Here is a 16,125-nt window from a genome sequence, read left to right as displayed (position 1 = left end):
AAAGATCAAATTGTTTAACAGTCCTCCAAGCATTGATAAGAAGAAGAAGTAACCAATAAAAATTTAAAATAATCCACAAACATGTGACATATCAATTTGTTTGAAATATTCTTATTTCGGTTCTTTTGACTATCCTTCCTTACGAAAGACACAATTTCATTGGGCTTCAGTGGGTTACTAGTGTTAAAAAACATTATCAAAGATTCTTTCAAAACATAAGTCTCTCACTAGATAGGCCATGGAACTAGGTATAAACAAAAATCTATTGTTCTGCTATAGAGATATAAAAATAAAATATTTATTATTAACATAATTAGTGTGACATTTTGTTATATTCATGGATTTGTGTCTTTTTCAGCCATCATCAGAGAACCTTCTTCTTCCTAAAGTGGATAGAAACTAGTACATATATAAAACTGGACAATGTGCAGAGAGTGAGAGACCTTGGAACATCATTCTTAAATGGGATCTCTTTATCAAACTCCTCTCAAGGAATTGGGGAGCTATGGTAGAAGAGGAGGCAAAACAATTATAAGAGCCAGGGAGAAAACCAAGGAAACAAAGGAAACTTTGACTTTCAGATACAGCAGAACTGTGGCTGCATTGCACAGGGTCTGCATGAGTTCAAGTCAAATAGAGTCCTAGTGTTGGGAGAGCAAAATGGACAACAGCTCGTATCCTAACTAGAAAGCAATCTCTAACTAAAATCTACTTACAAAGGAAAAAAATTTCATTTTTACCAATATAGTCTCACTGTGTATATTGACCACACTTAAGGGTTGGCACATGCCCAGCAGTTATTGGTAAATACAGAATGGACTCAGTGGCATAATTTCCTATGTTGTTTTGTCACAGTTTGCTTTGGAGATTGTTGTCTTACTGACTTTTTACATGTATGTGATTTCTTATTTTGGTGTGTGTGTGTGTGTGTGTGTGTGTGTGTGTGTTTCTTTTGGAGATGTATATGCATCAGTCCTCTAGAAACAAAATGACCTGGGCCAAATTCTGGATCAGACAAAAGCTATAAGACTGAACAATTTTTAAAATCTCTCTAAGATTTTAAAATCTTAGAAATCTTTAGTAAAGTATTACTCATAGCCTATAAGCAGAGCATTTCTCTCTGTGCATATATATGTTAATATATACATGTACAGATGTGTTTATGTATATGCATACATTCATATATGTGAATGAATCACAGCACTTTTCCTAAGGCACTGTTCATGTTCTATGCATTCCAGGCAGTATTGTATAGCTTCTGCCCTAAGTCAAGAATGAGTTTTAAATTATAGTATGTCTCTCGCCTTAACAGTTCTGAATTCTGCTACCAGAGTATAATGTTTCTCATATGCACCAAGATTGTTTTCACAGTAAAATAAACAAATATATTCATAAAAAGAAATGCTTATAAAACATACCTCATAGATTTTGATGGTTAGCTGAAATAAAAGGAGACTGGCACAGCTTCCTGTCGGTGGCAAAGGCCCCACAATTGCTAGCAGTCATTTCTCTGGGTCCATAGTTGTAGCATCTGTGTTTTATAATTCAAATTTCACCTTTTTAGATTCTTGCAAGGTAACACAGCGCATTAAGGTTTATTATATAACATTTCCTGCAGTATCTGGCGAAACATCCCATAATTAAGCCATTAAAATTTCAGCACGAAAACAATGTCTGAATATTCATACTCAATTGGTTATAGATGAAATTCGTGTCAAATAAGGTCAAGTTTTGCTGCCAACTGGGTTTTAGCAACAAATTAATGAAAAAGTGACTTATATCTCATAGACCTCTTTGGTTTCAGAACTGAGGTAAGAACAAACTGTGGACCTCTAGTAAACTTTTTTTAATTGGAAGGGTATGATTAGAACTTTTACTTTATGTCTCTGCCTTTTGCCCTTTCCTTTTCCCCTCAGCAATTTCATATCTTTGGGAGAGCACCTAATTCTATCCAGAATTATGTATTCAAGGTGACTTAGCATTTCATTTTCTTAATTATGTAGCAAAGGTGAAACACTTGCTAAAATTAACAGCCTTAGTCTACATACAAATCATACAATGCTATTGTTGTCGATGGCGAATACACAATTCTTCAGAGAAAATCTACCTGATTATTTCATTTGAGAAATTACTTTTTCCTGAGGTCAGTGACTTTCCATTTGATTGTCCATAAAAGACGCTGTTGAAAAGACTGCCAGTCTGAAAGAGCTAGCCTTAAAGAGACAAAGCAGAAAGTTCAAACACATAGGATTTGGATTATCAAACCCATCCCATGTGTCTGGACTAGATCATCTAGGGACTTCATATATACAAGCTTTTGCTTAATATGTGCATGTTTCAGCAGTAAAGACAGTAACAACAAATGCTTCTTTGTGAATTTTCTAAATGAGACATTTGGTTCATTGTCACTTAGCCCAAAAACCATACGTAATAGTTCCTCTGAACACAAAACTCTTTGAGATGACATTTGAAGAACTCTCATTGTATGGATTATTAGATCTGGGAAGTTCACAAAAAGAACATGCCTTATGATTTGGTTTCAGGTTGGCTCAAGTAGAAGGTGATGGAACCGTTAAGGAGTAGTGCTTGATAAAAGGGCACAGGTCATTGACCTACATTTTCAAGGAGAACACTGGGTTCAGGGTCCATTCTTTATGTCTCTCATTTTACTTTCTGGACTCTATGAAAATGTGCTTTTTCCCTACCCCAAATCCCATATCACCAGGGTTAACTACAGAGCAAAACCCCCAAAACAGTGAGCAAAAATGAATATGTTTCTTCCTTAAGCTGACTAGCTCAGGACAGCAGTAGTGTATTTTGTATAAGAGACCTTTGTAACCTTAGAGTGTCTTAATTTTTAATTATTTTATCTGTAATCATGAAACTACAAAGAGAAACTAAAATTCTATCTTGAGCTTTAGAATTTCTAAGGAAGTTGGTGGTCACAGGTATTAAATTGAAGCATCAATCCCTCTCATAAGGGTGAGCAGGGGGATATATGTTTGGACTGTCCAATAGTTATCCATGTGTACTTACTTCTATTCTTCTACCATGCAGAAGAATAAATAACCTTGAGCAAGCTATTTTTTATCTCTCAATCTACATACCTTTATCTGTATTCTAAAGAATATTGGGCTTCTTATATTTTAGCATAGTCCAGAAATTCCAATTCAAAATCTTTGTGAACATGGGCATATTTTTATAAGGATTTCAGTTAATATTGATAGAAATTGTCCTCAGATTTAATCATAGAAATATTGGAGAATAACTGCACACACACACACACACACACACACACACACACACACAAAGAAAGAGAAGTGGGAGGGAGGAAAGAAAGGACAGAGAGAGATAAGGAGAGAGAGAGAGAGAGAGAGAGAGAGAGAGAGAGAGAGAGAGAGAGAGAGAGAGAGAGAGAGAGAGAGAGGGAGAGAGAGAGAGAGAGGTAGAGAGAGAGAATCTCCTGAGATTTTAACATACAGATTTTTTTTTTTCATTTCATCTACGGAGAGTATGAAACATTTTCTCTTGGATAAGACCTAGAAATATGAATATTAAATAAGCTCTACATGTGATGTTGATGCAGAAATTTCAACAAATACTTTTGAAAACCTTTGCTTTGAGAGCTGTCCAAGGGTCCTGTTGATTTTAGCACTACAGACACTTTTGGATGGAGGGTAGAGACAAGCTTTTACTCTTTAACCTTGATTGGATGAGATGTACGCTGTAGCTAGGGTTGGCCTCAAATGCATTGTTTTCCTGAGTTATCAAAGTTAAGTGCCAAGATTAGAGGTATGTACCTCAATAACCAGTTGGGGTCATTTTTGGAAGTAAAAATGTATCTCCCAAAGCAGCTCCAAAGTAGTATATGGTATGTTGATTGGTTTCTTGTAAGATTCCATGACTTCCTTAAACAGTGTTCCAGTGTAGATCAGGTCGAGGTAAGTAACATTTGTTTGGTTTGGAGATGGAAGCATAGGAAACAATCAAGCTGACCCTGTTTTGGGGACATTATGGTTTCCTTCCTAAGCCACACAGCACTCTACTCCTCTTTATGAATATATAAGAGAACAGTTATCTACATATCCCCATATCATAAATACAGCAATTCAGCTGGTATGACTTATGTCCTTTGGAGCACTGTGGTGAATAAAATCTTAGTGTTTCCTTTTATTTTCAACCTTTCTCCATCTTCAGCTGGACTCATACCTTAGCTTTTTATGAGGTCATAAGTATCATGAATATTCTGTCCCATTTCCTTAGTTTTTCTTTATAATGGGACTTAAGTCCATCAAGGAGCCACACTTGTGACATAAGGATTCCTACTGCATAGGTTTTGCGGTCTACATGCACTAATATTTGTATCTCTCAATAACAAATTTCATGTTCATTACCTCATTTCCTGTCTGCTACTGAGATGATAAGTCTAAGTTGGGAGGCAAGGTAAGAGTTTGAGTCATGAGCAGTATTTTTCAAATGACTCTCATGTAGACTACTTTATTCTCTGAGACAAGAAAAAAAAGCTATTTAAAGATAAAATTGAGCAAGGGGGGAATAGAGATGGGTGGCTCTCTCTGTGAGATAAGTTCTGACTTCTTTATCATTAGAATAGAGACTCTAAGAATCATAAAACAGTGAGGCATCATAAAAGTGATCATGTTCTTTTAAACCCATACATAATATATCTTGCTTGAACACAGAGATTGACCATGAGAAAATGGCTGTTGAATGATATACAATCTAGAATCTTACCTGCATATCTACCACTCAACCCAAACTTTACCCACTGTGCACCCATACTACAGCTCCCATTCCAGGAGGAGACATAGTGGCTAAGATATATAAATCTTTGTTACCAATCTGAACTCTTCATTTGCTTTCTTTGTCTGTTCCCTGTGCTCCCATCATTTCAAAGAGTACATGCTGTTTCAAGTAAACAATTAGGGAAAGAGAGGGAAAATTGTAATCTACAGATTGCAAATCCTCATAAAATGAGCCCTTTAAATTTGAAATGAAAGGTCTTCTTCTGCTTTCATACTCCCTGCTGTCTCTTTCATCTTTAATTCATTAAGTGCAATTCACTTAGTGCTGCACACCACTTGCAGCTGATGAGCTAACAGAGACTAGCCCACTCAGATTTAAACTCCATTTGCATTTGCAGGTCCCTATGGTGTTGGGTTACCTGCTGCTCTTTTCCAGGTAGAGAAGACTTAATATATGCAACTTAGTATATGTCATGTTTTTTGATCATAGAAAGTTTTCTAAAAGGTCCAGTTTGGTTGGTCATGGTTCTCAACCTGTGGATTGTGACCCCTTTAGAGGTCAAAGAACCCTTTCATAGGGGTCACATATCAGCTATCCTACATATCAGACATTTATACTTCAATTCATAACAGTAGCACAATTACAGTTATGAAGTTGAGAAAAGAATGATTTTATGGTTGGGGGGTCACACCAACTGGAGGATATGTATTAAAGAGGTTGTAGCATTAGGAGGGTTGAGAATCACTGGATTTGAGAAACTTTACTGATGAAGAATGTGAGGTTCAAGGAACAAAATTAGTTTGAGTCATATTTTGAGGCCACTATACTATGGTCTAATCCTGAACCCTTCCTAGTTAGCCTTTTTTTCCTCATAAAGAATAGACTATGAATAAGCAATACAGAGATTCTATGTTCCATGCGACTTAAGAACTAGTACCCCATGATTCTGGAGCTAGTAACAACTCATACATAGGCAGATTATTTTATGTGATCTAACTATGCTCCTATTATTAAATATATATTTTTATACGCTGTGAAGTAGGTAAAGCATGACTTCTGCATTCAGTATTATTAGGTAAACAAGGGAGAAGATAACATTTGTGGGAAATGAAGGGAGGATTTTTATAGGAGTTGGATGGATAGCAAGGGGTAGATATGATTAAAATAAAATGATTACATGCATAAAATTTTCAAGTAAGAATTAAAAGAGAAAAGTTGTTTAAAGATTTACAGTGATTTGATGTTCAATTTGAAAGTAAATTTCTCCACATATGTGTCGAATACAATTATGCCATTTGATCCAGCTTTAAATAATGGTTTTTTTTTTTTTTAAATATCTGGAAGTTTGAAATAAAATATTTTGAATCAAACCCCAATCTTTCTTAACATAGGATAAGAGACCTTGGGCAAGTAATATCTGTGACATCTATGTTGCAGAGAGAACTGTATGTATTCACATATAATAGAGGCAATAACATGTCCAGCTACTGGCATAACAGTTTTCAACCTTAATAACCATTTATAGCATCATATTGTCTGGAGACCCTGGAAAGTATCTATCCAAATGTCTTTGATACCAGCATCTGTTTCCTTTTCTTTTTATAGATATTCTCTGTATTTACATTTCAGATGTTATCCCCAAACCCAGCCAATTTCCATTCACATTAGCTCTATAAAGGTGCTCCCTCTCCCAACCATCCTCCCCCAAACACCTTGGCATTCCCCTACACTGGGAAAACAAGGCTTCTCTGGAACAAAGGCCTCTCATTCCACTAATGCCAGAGAATGCTGCCCTCTTCTGCATATACACCTGTAGCCAAGAGTCTCTCCATGCAAACTTATTGGTTGGTGTTTTAGTCCCTGGGAGCTGTGGTCGGTTTGGTTAGTTAATAATTTTGTTCTTCCCATGGGGTTGCAAACCCTTTCAGCCCCTACAGTTTTTGTTCTAGCTCCTACATTTGGGTCTCCGTGTTTAGTCCGATGGTGAGCTGCAAACATCCTCCTCTGTATCAGAATGGCTCTGGCAGTGCCTCTGAGGTGGCATCCATATCAGATTCCTGCCAGTAAGCACTATTTGGTATCTGCAATAATTCTTGGGTTTAGTGCCTGCATATGGGGTGGATTCTCTGGTCAGGCAATCTCTGAATGTTCTTTTCTCCAATCCTTGCTCCTCTATTTATCCCATTATGTCCTCCTATGAGTGTTTGTTTCTCACTTCTAAGAATAACTGAGGCATTCACCTTCTGCCCTTCTTCTGTTTGAACTTCATGTTTGCTGTGAATTGTTTCATGAGTATCCTGAGCCTTTTGGGCTAGTATCCGTTTATCACTGAGTAAATACAATGAGTGTTCTTTTGTGACTGGGTTACCTTACTCACGAAGATAGCTTCAAGTTCCATCAGTTTTCCTAGGAAATTCATGAGGTCATTGTTTTTAATAGTTGAGTAGTACTCCACTGTGTATAGGTACCACAATTTCTGTATCCAGTCTTCTGTTGAAGGACATCTGGGTTCTTTCCAGCTTCTGGATATTATAAATAAGGCTGATACGAACATGGTGGAACATTTGTTCTTGTTAGATGTTGGAGCTTCTTTTGAGTATATGCCCAGGAGGGGAATAGCTGGGTACTCAGGTAGTACTATGTTCAATTTTCTGAGGAACCGCCAGACTGATTTCCAGAGTGGTTGTACAATTTTACAACCCCACCAACAGTGGAGAAGTGTTCCTCTTTCTCCTCATCCTTGCCAGCATCTGCTGTCACCTGAGTTTTTGATCTTAGCCATCATGACAGATATGAGGTGTAATCTTAGCGTTCTTTTGATTTGCAGTTTCCTGATGACTAGGGATGTTGAGCATTTCTTTTAAGTGCTTTGAGACATTCAATATTCTTCAGTTGAGAATTCTTTGTTTAGCTTTCTACCCCATTTTTAAAAAAGATTATTTGATTCTCTAGAGTCTAACTTCTTGAGTTATTTGTATATATTGGATATTAGCCCTCAATCAGATGTAGGATTGGTAAACATCTTTTTTACAAGCTGTTGGCTGCCATTTAGGCCTTTTGACAGTGTCCTTTGCCTTATAGAACCTTTGCAATTTCATGAGGTCCCATTTGTCTATTTTTGAACTTACAGCATAAGCCATTGGTGTTCTTTTCAGCAAGTTTACCCCTCTGCCTATATATTCTAAGATCTTCCCCACTTTCTGTTATATTAGTTTCAGTGTACCTGAAATATGAGGAGGTCGATGATCCACTTGGACTTGAGCTTTGTACAAGGACATAAATCATTGATTTTCATTCTTCTGCATGCTGACTACCAGTTAAAATAGCACCATTTGTTGAAGATGCTGTCCCTTTTCCATTGAATGTTTTAGCACCTTTGTCAAAGATGAAGTGACCACAATTGTGTGGGTTAATTCCTGGGTCTTAGATTCTATTCCTTTGATCTACCTTTCTGTCTCTGTATGAATACTATGCAGTTTTTATCACAATTGATCTGTAATACAGCTTGAGGTCAGGGATGGTGATTCCCCTGGAAGTTCTTTTATTGTTGAGAATAGTTTTTTTTTTTTTTTTTTTTTTTTTTCTGTCCTGGGTTTTGAACTTGAAAATTATTCTTTCTAACTCTATGAAGAATTGAGTTGGAATTTTGATGGGGATTTCATGGAACCTGTAGATTGTTTTAGACAAGATGGCCATTTTCCTTTGTTGATCCTTCCAAACCATTTGCTTGGGAAATCTTTCCACTTTCTGAGGTCTTACTCAATTCCTCTCTCTCTTCAGAGACTTGAAGTTCTTGTCATACAGATATTTCACTTGCTTAGTTAGGATCACACCAAAATATTTTGTATTCTCAGTGATTCTTGTGAAGGATATCAGTTCTCTAATTTCTTTCTCAGCCTGGCTATCTTATAATAGACATAGGCTACTGATTTGTTTGAGTATATTTTATATCTAGCTACTTTGCTGAAGTTGCTAATCAGCTGTAAAAGTTCTCTGGTGTTATTTTTGGGGACACTTAAGTATACTATCATGTCATCTGCAAATAGTGATATTTTGACTTCTCCCTTTCTAATTTGTATCACTTTGACCTCTTTTTTGCTGTCTGATTGTTCTGGCCAGTACATGGAGTACTATATTGTACTTGTAGGGAGAGAGTGGGCAGCCTTGTATATTCCCTGATTTTAGTGGGATTGCTTCAAGATTCTCACAATTCAGTTTGATGTTGGCAGCTGGTTTGCTATACATTGCTTTTACTATGTTTAAATATGAGCCTTGAGTTCCTGATCTTTTCAAGTCCTTAAACATGAACGCGTGATGAATTTTGTTAAATGCTTTCTCTGCCTCTAAAAAGATGATCGTGTGGTTTTTCTCTGTGAGTTTGTTTATATAGTAGATTACATTGCTACATTTCCATACTGAGATATCTTTCCATTCCTGGAATGAAGCCTACTTGATCATGGTGAATGATCGTTTTGATATGTTCTTGGAATAAAATTCTGTTCGCAAGAATTTTATTGAGTAGTTTTGCATCTGTGTTCATGAAGGAAATTGGTTTGAAATTCTCTTTATTTGTAGGGTCTTTGTGTGGTTTAGATATGTGCATAATTATGATTGTGGCTTTAAAATGAGTTGGGTAGTATTTCATTTTTTTCTATTCTGTGGAATAGTTTGAAAAGTATTGATATTAGGTCATAGTTCGCCTATGATAGTCTGATGGACTTCTGCATTAAAACCATCATTTCCTGGAATTTGTTTTGTTTTGTTTTGTTTTGTTTTGCTCAGGAGTCTTTTGATGCCTGCTTCTATTTCTTTAGGGGTTATGTAGCTGTTTAGATGGTTTATTTATCTGATCCGTATTTAACTTTGGTACCTGGTATCTGTCTAGAAAATTGTCCATTTTCTTTAGATTATCCAATTTTGTTGAGCATAAGCTTTTGCAGCAGGATCTGATGACTTCTTGAATTTCCTCAATTTCTGTTATTACATTTCTTCTTTTATTTCTGATTTTTTTTTTTTTAATTTGGATACTCTCTCTGGGCTCTCTAGTTAGCCTGACTAAGGGTTTATTGATGTTGTTGATGTTCTCAAACAAAGCTCTTGCTTTAGTTGATTCTTTTTATAGTACTTTTTATTTCTATTTGGTTGATTTCAGCTCGGAGTTTGATTATTTCCTGGCATCTATTCCTCTTGGGTGTATCTGCTTCTTTTTATTCTAGAGCTTTCAGGTGTGCTGGCAAGCTGTTAGTGTATGCTCTTTCTAGGTTCTTTTGGGAGGTGCTCAGAGCTATGAGTTTTCCTCTTAGTACAGCTTTCATTGTATTTAATAAGTTTGGGTATGTTGTACCTTCATTTTTGTTAAATTCTAAAAATTCTTTGATTTTTTTTCTTTATTTCTTCTTTGATCAAGCTATCATTGAGTAAGCAATGCTCAGCTTCCATGTGTATGTGGGCTTATTGTTGTTTTTGAAGACCAGACTCAGTCCATGGTGATCTGATAGGATGTATGAGATTATTTCGATGTTCTAGTATCTGTTGAGGTCTATTTTGTGACCGACTATATGGTCAGTATTGGAGAAGGTACTTAGAGGTGCTGGGAAAAAGGCATATTCTTTTTTATTTATTTATTTTTGGATGGGGTATTTTATAAATATTTGTTAAAACCATTTGCTTTATAACTTTTGTTAGTTTCATTGTGTCTCTCTTCAGTTTCTGATTACATGAAGTGTCCATTGATTAGAGTGGGGTGTTGAAGTCTCCCACTATTAGAGTATGTGGTGCAATATATGCTTTTATCTTTAGTAGAGTTTCTTTAATGACTGTACATGACCTTGTATTTAAAGCATAGATGTTCAGGATTGAGAGTTCATCTTGATAGAATTTTTCCTTTGATGAGTAAAAAGTGACCTTTGTTAACCTTTTGGAAGACTTTTGGTTAATAATCTATTTTATTTGATATTAGGGTGTCTACTCCAGCTTTTTTCTTAAGACCATTTGCCTGGAAAGATTTTCCCAACATTTAACTCTGAGGTAGTTCCTGTCTTTGTTGCTGAGATAAATTTTCTGTGTACAGCAAAATTCTGGGTCCTGTTTTTGCATCTAGTTTTATAGTATATGTCTTTTTATTGGGGAATCGAGTCTATTGATGTTAAGAGATATTAAGGAATATTGATGATTGTTTTCTGTTATTTTTAGAGGTAGAATTATGTTTCTTTGTGTAATTTCCCTTTTTGTGTTGTAGATTTCCATCTATTATTCTTTGTAGGGCTGGATTTGTGGACAGATATTATGAAAATTTGGACTTGTGCTGGAATATCTTAGTCTCTCCGTCAATGGTAACTGAGAGTTTTGCTGGATTTAGTAACCTGGGCTGGCATTTGTGTTCTCTTAAGGTCTGTATGGAGTCTGTCCAGGATCTTTTAGCTTTCATAGTTTCTGTTGAGAAGTCTGATGTATTTGTGACCATTCTGCCTTTATATGTTACCTGTCCTTTTTCCTTTACTGCTTTTAGTATTCTTCCTTTGATTTACCATTTTGTGTTTTTCTATTATGTGTCTGGAAAATTTCTTTTCTGGTCCAATCTATTTGGAGTTTTGTTGGCTTCTTGTATGTTCATGGTAATCTCTTTCTTTAGTTTAGAGAATTTTCATCTATAATTTTGTTGAAGATATTTACTGGGCCTTTCAGTTGGGAGTCTTCACAATCTTCTATCTCATTGTGTCTCTGATATCCAGGATATTTTGGGCTAGGAGGTATTTTATTACTGCCTTTTTTTTTCCTAACTGTTGTGTCAATGCTTTCTAAGTTGCCTTCTGCCCCTGAGATTCTTCCATCTCTTGTATTCTGTTGGTGAGGCATGTGTCTATGTCTTTTGATCTCTTTCCTAGGTTTTCTATATCCAGAGTTGTCTCTCTTTGGGTTTCCTTTTTTGATTCCATTTCTGTTTTTAGATCCTGGATGGTTTTGTTCAATTAATCATCTGTTTGCTTGTGTTCTCCTGTGTTCCTCCAAGGGCTTGTGCTCATTTATCTCTGTTCTCCTATATTTCTTTAAGGGATTTATTCTTTTGCTTCTCAGGGGCATCTTTTATCAACATGTGGCACAATTTTATGTCCCAATCTTGTTTGTCTGGTGTGTTAAGATATAAACTACTTGCTGTGGTGGGAGATCTAGTTTCTGATTTTTCCAAGAGGTTGTCTTGGTTTCTGTTGCTTCCCTCTTGCCATCTTCTTATCTTTGATATTATTTGGTCTTGTTATCATTGAATTGAGCTTGACTCTCTTGAGTGTCTGTGGGCTCTAGAGAGAAATTGATCTTGTATATTCAGCTCTCTATGGGCAGACAGTGAGTTCTGATAATGATTGGCCATCTCTAGCTCTCCATGCACATGGAGGCCTGAAGGGTACAGACCGAAGCGCTTCCATGTTAACTCTGCCCTAAGAGTTCCTGTAGGTCTCTTTCCACTAGTTCTGATGGCTGTGTGCTGGCTCTGCCTGTGGTATGGACAGATGTAAGTGGGATCACCCTGATCCTAGATGGCACTGCAATCCCTGATCCCTGAGAGTTCCTGGAGGTCTCTTTCCAGCCAGGCAGTGGAGAGAGAGCATGAGCTCACCATGGGCTCAGGAGGGAGAGAGCTCCTTGGTCTTCTCTGGGTGCTCAGCTCAAGGCGGGCAGGCCACTAGTTCTGATAGTTGTGTGCCAGTATCTGTTTCTATCTAGAGATCTGTATTGATATAGCAAAGTAATTATGAACAAGTCTCCTGATGTGCAGCGAGGACGTGGCTTAATGTAAGTCATTAAATATATTACCTGCCCTCATTTCTGCTTTATAATACTTTTATCACTTCTAATGAATTATTAAATGTCTCTTTCTCCTTTTAAACTGTGAGATTAAAAAAAGAAAAATCTAACATTCTCTTTCTGTATCCAGGGCCCAATATACACCTTGTATCCATAGAGGCATTCAGAACTTCTTTAAATTGAAAACATTTGTTTATAGCAGTCATAGACAAAACTAGCTCTTCTAGAGATGGTTTTATTGTTCATATTTGCTATATAGACCATTTTTTATTTTTTGTTATTATGAGCAGAAAATACATCCACAATGCCAGTGCATCTTAAGGTTTTTGAACCACAGATGAATGAATTAATCACAAAGAAATATATGTAAAGAGCTGTGGCAGTTGGGCTAATGTTCAGATGCCTGATGTCCAAACCTTAGACCTTTGCCATACCAGTGAGAAGTGAACACTACAGAAATATATTATGTTCACAAAGATGTGTAATTTAGTTTATATCCTATTTACCTCTTAGAAAAGATCCCCACTCTTCCAGGCTTTAAGTCAAGTTTATCTAGGAACTTGGAAAGATAATAAATGCAAATGAACGAATGAAGCTACTTAAAGGCATGGCATTTAATGCTAAGTTTCAGTGAAATGGAAGAATCACTTACCTCTCACATATTGTTCTCCATGTGTAAATAGGCAGAGTTGAACAATTGTGAAATTCTGTAGAAAGTAAAACATAAGGTAGAAAGAGGAGAAATTCCCTCAGTGTTTTAGCACTACCAGTATCAATCCCATTTTTATATACATTTCACAGAAATATCTCTTTCTATTTGGTGGGCTTCCTTAATCACTTAACATTGAGACACATACTGATTTTTGTATATCTGATGACTCAACCTGCTGCTTAAACACTGGGATTCTTCTTAAGCATGTTAATGTTCTTAAGCTTCATTTTTCATTATTCATAAATGAAACTTACTACATCTACCACAGATGGTTGATCATTTTATTTAATATATCTGTAGTGGATGTCTCTTTTGTACTAGGCACTATTTGGAGGCTAGAAAACAGATATGATTCCCCATGAAGCACAGACAATCCAGAACAATGGAAAACATGCATATAAACCACTTAACACTTGTTTCATAACATTTAATTAATGAAAGCTAGCTACGGTTTTGATGCTGAAGACATGAAGATATACTAATTAGCACAGGCTATGGCATTTGATCTGCACTCAATTCCAGCTTAAAGACATTAACTTCATGTAACAGTTCTGATAATTTATATTTCATCTATTCCAACAAATTAATAATGGTCAAAAGTTTTTATAAGTTTGGGGGAAATAACTTATCCTTTCTATAGGCCAATAACTCAGGTCTAACACTTCTCTAGGCCGATCAAATATAAAATGCATCTCAAACTTACTGAAATTTTCTGAAGCACAATACAAAGTAAATGAAGAATATTGTTAGAAAGCCAATAACAGGTGACATTCTATGTATATATATTTCAAAAAATGACAATTCTTAGGTAGCAAGAAAGGAGCTCCCTTCTTAATATCTCCCACATGTGAGAAAATACATTTAATAGACTTATGATCTTTCATTATGGCAGATTCAAAATGCTAACATATAACCCCAGAATTGAGGAAGAGCATTTATTTTTTTTTCTATTTTAAATAAATCATATTCCCAATAATATCTGATTTGCTATGTATTGTGCTGGCTCAAAATCTATTTTATTGGATATATAATTTACCACAATAAAATTAATGTACTTGAAATGCATAGCTAATACCATTGTTTTGGAGACAACTTTATACTATATAGCTCTAACTGGCAATGGAATTCACTATGTTGACCAGGCTGACATGAACCTTCTGAGATCCACCTACTTACTATTGGCTCAAAAGTAATTTAGTTAAAGTCCTTCATGACCATACCTGGCCTTAGGTTTTGGCAAATATATGTATTTGTTTAACACCACTACAACTGACTCTACTTACGTGAACAATGAACATCAATAGTATGCATAAAACAAAGAAATAAGTTTGGAATTCTTTCAAGATGAACTTTCTGCCATTGAGAACTGTTGTGCACTTCTTTGCTAAAGACAGAGTTTTCAATCACTACATATGGTAATATTTTGAAGGACAGCCATGCACTAGTGAGAGTTGCATGAATGTTTCCAAATATTTCTATGAGAATATGAAACAAATAATATGTAAATGTAACTTCTGGGCGTTAATATACCCTGAACATGGTTCTATCTTTTGGTTGATATCCTGTCCCTGCTGTTCTTGGATGACAAATGGTTGAAAAATCATTTTTCCTAGAGTAAATTGAGACATTCCCTTTCTTTGAATTATAGTATATTACCCAAGCAAGAAGTTCTGGTGATGGACTTACAGGCAAAGCAATGGTAAAATAGTTTTGTCTAGAATTCCTTGCCTATCTCCACTCACATTTAGACATAGCATACAGATTCTGAGCTAGTCTAACTAGATAATTATGAGAGACTGGAGGAAAGTTAGAGAAAGAAATCTGAGCTTTTAAATATGTATTTCAAAGAAGGGCAGCAGATGAGGACTTCTAAACTCCTTCTCAGCTTGGTTTTCACATTCACAAAGGCCTATCAAAAATTGTCCATCTGCCAATGTTTTTTTCTAACAACATCTAGCCCTGATATGATACTGTATGTTTTTAGAATACTGCTTACTTCAACTGACACCTTTTTTTAATAGACCCATCAGGAGTGATATATCTTTAATTCATCTTCACACTTTAAGTGTCTGTCAGACTGTCAAGTCATTATAACTTCTCTGAGGAAGTGTCACTGTAAAGGAAACTCGTTGTAGCATGCCACTAGACCTCAGAGATTCAGTCTTTGGGGAGTTTGAAAATTATTCCAGAATGACATATTCCAAGCCACATTATCTCTTATTTTCATTGAAAACCAGTAATTCAAGAAAAAAAAAAACTAGGCAAAATTATGTAAGGTAGTTTGGTTCTAGAGATAAACCTGTATTACTCAAAAAAAAAAAAAAAAAAAAAAAAAAAACACCATCAACAACAAAAAACCCCAGAAACTCACAATCAGTATGCTTAGGGTTGTTGACAGTGTACTAGGTGCTCTCAAATACATTTGTCATTGGCTATATAGAACACTAGTGTTTTTCTATTTTGCATCTTCTTTTCCCAAGTGACTCATTTCATATTAAAGTTGTTTTAAAGTCTTTAAAGTAATTGGTATCATTACTGGTAATTGGTATAGAATGTTTAATCAGTAATTTCCATCTACAAATTTTCTTTTCACAAAAACTAACATTTGAAAGTGACAAAAGAAAATATCTATCCTTTGTATCATGTCAAAACAGAAAGTTCACTTATTATAATTCCTCAGAGATGAAAAAGATCATGGAATACTGGTTGAGTATTTTTGTCTTTAAATAATTTTTTTGTCATGCCCCATTATAGACCCTATAGATCCCATATTCAACAGTGATAGGAGTGATTTTTAATTACTTATTCAGGCATAGTCATAACTGAAGAAGAAAAGGAATATTAAAAAT

Source organism: Micromys minutus, assembly GCF_963924665.1.
Source record: "Micromys minutus genome assembly, chromosome: X".
Taxonomy (NCBI): Eukaryota; Metazoa; Chordata; class Mammalia; order Rodentia; family Muridae; genus Micromys; species Micromys minutus.
The sequence above is the reverse complement of the archived record's forward strand: the minus strand, read 5'-3'. Positions refer to the sequence as shown.